Here is a 7,174-nt window from a genome sequence, read left to right on the forward strand (position 1 = left end):
AACCGTTGAAGTGGTTCATAAGCTACCCGGAGAACCGCATCCAATACGTTAGTATAAATGGCATTAACAGTGAAAAGGATAGAATCGACTATGGAGTGGTTCAGGGAAGTACACTGGGGCCGCTTTTGTTCCTGATATACATCAATCATTTAGAGAAGGTTTCCACGGGTGGCAGGTTGTTCCTTTTCGCTGATGACGCGGCGGTGGTGTTGTCCGGCTGCACGTGGGACGAAGCTTACGAACAGGCGGGGACAGACTTGGTCAAAATCAAACGCTGGTTGGAGCAGAATACCTTAACATTAAATATAGAAAAAACCAAGCATCTGCCAATATTTTCAGAAGTGACAGTGACCCTGCTCCGAGACGGCTGGCCCTCCACTTCTGTGGTGACCTGCAGTCGGTGGACTGCGGCTGCGATGTCATAGAGGGTGTGGAACAATACAAATATTTAGGTGAAATAATTGATCATAAATTATCCTGGGTTCCACACATTCAGGGAGTTAAAAACAGGCTTAGGAAACTCATTTACGCCTTTTCGCAGCTTGGAGGGGTGCTGACTGTGGGTCAGTGTAGGACGGTTTACTTTGCCTACGTGCAGTCGTTGCTCCAGTATGGTGTCCTGGCGTGGGGGGGGGGGAGTCTCGGCCGCCGCGCTGCATCCACTAGCTGTCACACAGAGATCACTCATCAAAATAATTCTAAATAAGAATATCCGATTTCCTACTGAACAACTCTACACCGAATTTCTTGTTCTTGACATAAGACAAATCTACATAGAAACTCTTCTTATTTTTATCAAATCGTAAAGAACAGAAATTTTTGCACAGCTAAACCATAATTACCCCACTAGACATATGCTGAATTTTGGATTTAATACACCTAGAGCTACCTTTACATCGGTCGATAACAACCCATTTCGTATTGCTCACCTACTTCATCGCAATCTTCCAATCACAATAAAAGAGGCTGAGGGATGCAGTTTTGCTAACTACAAAAAGAAGATAGTCACATGGGCTTGGAATTGGTCGGGAGGCATCAGAAGCCCTCATAAACTCGCCTTATATGTAGATTCTGATTTAAACTCTGTTAACTCTGATACTGTTATGCAGCACTCTGAACATTATAATTAGTAATTTAAAAATTTTAGGAGATAGGTACTCCAACATAATACTAAGTTTTCATTAAAAAAAACCACGACATCATGCTCTGTTTAATAAAAAAAACTATTAATGATGTATATTCATTTTTCTTCATATAACATATTTCCAATATTGTAATAGTTAAGTGAGAATAATATTAAGGTAGAATTCTGCGGAATTTTTTATTTTACAGTAATTATAGATAGGAATTCTTCCCCCACACACGGACCAATAGTCTATGTGGGGGAATATTTATTTCCTGAAAATATTTATTATTGAATTTTAATGTAAATGTTATATTGATATATTTTTTTGATGAAAATAAATTGAATTGAATTATATTTATTTATTGATACACAGAACACAATTCTTTCAATTGATTGGGGAAGGACCAATAGGCACAGCCCAAAACTGTTTCTTCCCCGAATTTTTAGGTAAACATTATAAATACGTTAGTCCAAAAAGTAGGTTATGTTCCATACACTTTTTAATTCCAATTTTCAGTCCAAACATTTGAAAACAGAAAAGTTCAAATTTAGATTTTTTACAAACCAAATTGAATAACAAAATAACACTCACTAATCACTTGGAACTAAAATAATGATTAACTTTGAAAATGTTGATAATGGTACTTTAATTTAAATAAAAAATAATGGATCTTGAATTAATCATATCGTTGGTCATGTCAACAAATCTGATAATGTTGATCAAGTCGGTTTATCTATAATTGCCAGATAATACTTCTCGCTAAACATAATTCTGTCTCACTCCCACACAGGCACTCGCATCTTCCGTTATCGACAGACGACGAAATTATCATCTGCTTTTCCAAGGATGAATAATTATTATCCTTTTCAGCGGTTATCAATTATTGTCCTTCAGCGAGTTTTCCCAGGAATGAGACCATTTGTGCAATCGAATTTTTATATCATAAACCTATTATATTGCAAATTTCATCAGAATCGTTAGAGCCATTTTCGAGATCCGTTGGACATAAATACATACCCATATTTATACATATAAAAACAGAACGCGCATGCGCGCAGTGTGTTAGTCAACAAATTATTAGCTCTTCAAAAGTATTACAATTTTTATAATTGATTACTCAGTTAACTCATTAGTCTATGTTCAGTGGTTGCAGTGAGGTCTCAAATTTCCAGTGTTCTAATAGAATAAGTCATATGCCGAAGTGTTTTAGAATAATTGTGTGTTGTTGTTAAATTCTTCTGCTCCTAACCTCAATATTTTGAAGCCGACTGTAGTGTCCTAACCTGAAAGTACCGGTGCAGACAGACTAACTTTCAGTCAGAGGCCTTTAGGGTTGTAAGTTGTAAGTGTAAATTGGACTTTGACGTCCTCGTAATCACTGCGAAATTTTGACAGTCGAAAGTAACAATTCCAATATCAATCCAATTGAGGACTGAATCTCGTCTCCTCAACGGTGTGTTAAGATATCGTGCATCGAGGAAGCTCATTCTTTGTGACGCTATACAAGCGGGGGTCACCTGTTAAGTTGCACTGCGTTGCCTATCGAACGTTGAAAGATCGTTCAATTTGAAAAGGAAAGTGTTGACTTCTATATTCTGCCTGCTACGGTGTTGTCTATTGTAATTTGTTATTGCTTATCAGGATTCAGACTAGATATTTCACTATCATTGTCTTGGAGTGCATTATTGTTTTGCTATAGCTTCTTCAGGTAATTGGAGTCGTCAGATTAATTATACTTATTCCGTCTTTATAATAAAGATACTGTCCAATTCCTTCTTTAAACCTACTTTTCCTCACTGCAGGAGCTTCCCTTTTCCTGCCATGACAGCTCTCTAGGCATCTTCTAAAACCTTTCTATTCTTTCCTGTAACTTTTTCTTTTTTATTCTTTCAAGGGATAAGGATGACGAGGACGAGAAGTAAACAAGGAGAGGCTACTGAAAATGCACAGCATCTTCTAGATAATATTAAGAATGATTTAATCAACCTAGAAGTAGCTGAAATAGCGGTTAATTTTCATGGCATCCTTTCCGTTATCAGCAATAAGTACTCAAGTGATGCCATAATCGATTTAGTTCCTGAAATCACATCACTATTAAATAAATCCGATGCTGCTATCAAAGTGAATGATGACTTGAAGTTAGGCCTCAATAATATGTATGAAGAAAATCTGTTGCTGATAAAGTCATTGGAAACAGAAAAAACTAACCGTAAAATGGATTTTGAAAATTCATTACAATGTAAGGAAATAGCAGAAGACGAGATAAAAACCTTGAGAATGGAGAAATTAAAACGAAGTAAAAACTCCCAAAATATAGATTCAGACGAAAGTATATCGAAGCAGTTGAATTGTTTCATGGAAAAACATACTTAAACCGAATTTGACGACTCTTCAACTATTAACTCTTTATCGACTATGCACAAAAAAGCCATTGAATTTTTCAAGATTAATAATGACAGGCTTCAAAAGGAAATACTTGATCTTCAAGAAGACATCTCAAACTACCGTGAACAGCTTTGCAGTGCTGAGGAGATTAACCGATCTCTTCAACAGAGTGTTCGGGAAATGTCAAATCAAATATCTCTCTTCAGAGATAGAGAGTCAGCAACTTCACCACAGTCGAATAGGCCTACATCTGCAAATCCTAGAGCTTCTAAAAAACGGCCAATGAAGATCAGACTGTATTGCAGACAGCGAAGGGATATCTACAAGAGTTTCAATTACGATAACCATACGTTCTCCAGTATGGTTAAACCTGGAGCTCGCTTCAATGATGTAGCAGAAGAGAGCAGTCATGTGGACGACGACGATATACTTGTGTTCTTAGCCGGTACCAATGATATCGCCTGTAATGAAAGGAAGCAATTCAACTCTTCTCTTCGCGATAAACTACGAGATCTACAGAACCGTCGTGCGCGTAATGTGATAGTTTTCTCGGTGCCTCACAGATATGACTTACCAGACTGGTCCGCTATAAATAAAGAAATAGAGTATGCTAACAGAGAGACCTATAATTTATGTAAACATTTTAGAAATGTCTCCTTTGTAAATATCACGAACGTAGGAAGAAGATTTTATACTGCCAATGGTCTACATCTTAATTCCTTGGGAGAAAAATACGTTTGGGATAAAATCTTGGAATTTGTTCAAAAAATAGCTTGTAAGAACGAAAATTCATCTCAACCAATTCCTGTTGAGTATCATACGGACTTTTTTTAGAAATTTGTCAGTAGATTACCAGTCATACATTGGAGGATTGACGAAACGTAAGTGTAGTTCTGAATGTGTTAAGAATAATTATGTTGATAGTCAGCCTGCATTTAATGATCGATCTCTTAATAATTATGTTAGTGAGCCTATGAATGGAATTAAACATTGCCATTCTATTATTCGGCAAACCTCAGCATTCAAAGTGGGCTATCTTAATATTCAGGGTATTGTTGGAAAACATGTTGTTCTGAATGAATTTGCTAATGATAACTTGTTTGATTTGCTGTGCTTGAGTGAGCACTGGTGCAGCAATGATGAAATTCCTTTTAATGTATTAGATGACTTTCAGCTTGTAAATAGTTTCAATAGGGAGCAACATATTCATGGTGCCGTAGCAATCTATACTAAGAGAGCATTGACTGCCACTAGTATTAAATTAGATTTAGCATTCTTGTGCAGCTCACTGCAGCATTTTGAAGCAACGGGTGTTTATTTCAAAGATTTGAAAATTGTTGTTGTAGCTCTTTACAGATCACCCAATGGTGATCCTCAAATCTTCTTAGAAAAATTGGATTTGTTCCACTTCTTTCTCAATCCTCAGTGGAAGAAATTTGGTATAGTAGTGGGTGGCGACATCAATGCGGCTTTTGATGTAACAAAAGATATTTGCAGTGTAAAGGAATTTAAAAATCTATTGGGACAATTCAACTATAATTTTACAAACTGTAAGCCTACAAGAGAGACTGCCTGTCTTGATAATATATTTACGAATTTAAATAGAGATGTAATTTGTTCTTATGTGACACCTTTTGCATTTTTTGATCATGATTCGGTTTGGTTGAAGATTGATTGGTCATGTTCGGAGTTATCAAATCAAAATGATAAAGGGCCTAAGGTGGTCATCACAAGACCGATAACGCAGAATAAATTTCAGAATTTCGAAAATGCACTCAATAGCTTCAATTGGGAAAGGCTGATCATTGATAATACACATCAAACAGCAAATGTGGTTGTTTTCAATAATTTTTGTGTTCAATCTGTGAATGAGATCTGTGACAGTATTGTAAGACCTTCTGAAACGGTAATAGAGCTTATAACTTTGCATAGTAGGAATGAACCACCAAGGGATAAGTTTTCTTTCACTGAAGTAACACCGGAGCTTGTTTTGAATATCGTTAAAAGTTTGAAATCTTCCGATAGCATAGATATTTATGACTTTTCAAGTAATATGCTCAAATAAAATTATAAATTGTATAATAATTCCTCTTACCTATTGTATTAATAAATGTTTGATTGAAGGGGTATTTCCAGAAATGCTAAAACTACCTAGAGTGGTGCCCATTTATAAGAAGGGTGAGAAAGAGTGTCCATCAAGTTACCGCCCAATATCTCTCACACCGATCCTATCAAAAGTTTTAGAATCTATCATCCATCTTAGTGTGTGATTACTTGAGTAAACATGACATACTCTCAGAAGTTCAATTTGGATTCAGAAAGAACAAGTCTACCATCAATGCTATTGACTCCATGATTAAAAAGGTACTCAGGGCTTATGAGGATAAAAAATATGCTCTGGCCACATTTTGCGATCTCAGTAAAGGATTCGATTGCGTGGATCGCGATGTGCTTCTGAGTAAACTGGTTCATTATGGCATTGTTGGTAGCAAATTCAATAACATTTTCGCCTCTTTCCTCAGTGACCGAAAACAAATTGTTTGCATAGGAAAGGAAAAATCTCAAGTTAATGAGATAAAAAGTGGGGTGCCACAGGGATCGGTTTTGGGACCATTATTGTTCATTGATGATTAATGATCTGCCACTCTGTACAAGCAATGCTGATTCTATAATTTATGCGGATGATACAACTTTTTTTAATGTTAGTTCAAATTTCGAAATCCTCCAGAATGAAGCTAAGAACAGTTTGTCTGAGGCTTCAAAGTGGTTCAGAGCCAATGGTTTTTCACTCAATGAAAATAAAACTCAAGAAAATATTTTTAGCTTGAAGAGTTTGCCTATGGAGAGCCGTTTGTCAAGTTACTAGGTGTTTTTATTGACAGCAAACTTTCATGGGAGCCACACATTAAATATATTACTTCCAAGTTATCCAGAGTGGTATACTTGCTGAGAAATTTGATAGACTGTGTCCCCACGTCTTATGTCAAATCAGCATACTTTGCTTTTTTCCAGAGTATAATCGCGTATGGGCTTTTACTCTGGGGGAATAGTCCACATGTTCAAGATATATTGATAATCCAAAAAAAAGTTATAAGAATAATCACAAATTCTGAAAGATGGGCTCATTGTAAACCGTTATTCGCTCAAATCGGTATACTGACAGTAATAAACCTTTATATTTTTACTTGGATGACTAGATCTCAGGAAAGCTATGAAGTTGTTGGAATGAGAATGTTTAATAAATTACCACATGAGTGGATAGAAGCTCCATTTCAATTATTCAGAAATAGACAACATAGCTGGTTAATTAAAAATCCATTTTATAGTGTGAGAGTTTTTCGAATTTCAACAAATTATTCTTTAAGATGAACTATTTTATACTATTTTTTCTAGTATTCATGTTATTTCTTCTATGTAATATTTTACGTGTATGTTATTTTGACTGGTGTTTCTTACATTAACCCTCCATGTTATAATATAGGTTGACTATGTTTGCTAAACAATAATTTCTGATGTTGTCCATAACTAATGTAATGTTGAGCGGCAATAAAATTATATTTATTTATTTATATCCATATACCCAAATAAATAAATATATACAGAACTTGCTCGTTTAATATAATAGAATGAAAAGGAATTGAATACCAGTAAGAACATATATA

This window comes from Nilaparvata lugens, chromosome 2 (genome assembly GCF_014356525.2).
Source record: "Nilaparvata lugens isolate BPH chromosome 2, ASM1435652v1, whole genome shotgun sequence".
NCBI lineage: Eukaryota > Metazoa > Arthropoda > Insecta > Hemiptera > Delphacidae > Nilaparvata > Nilaparvata lugens.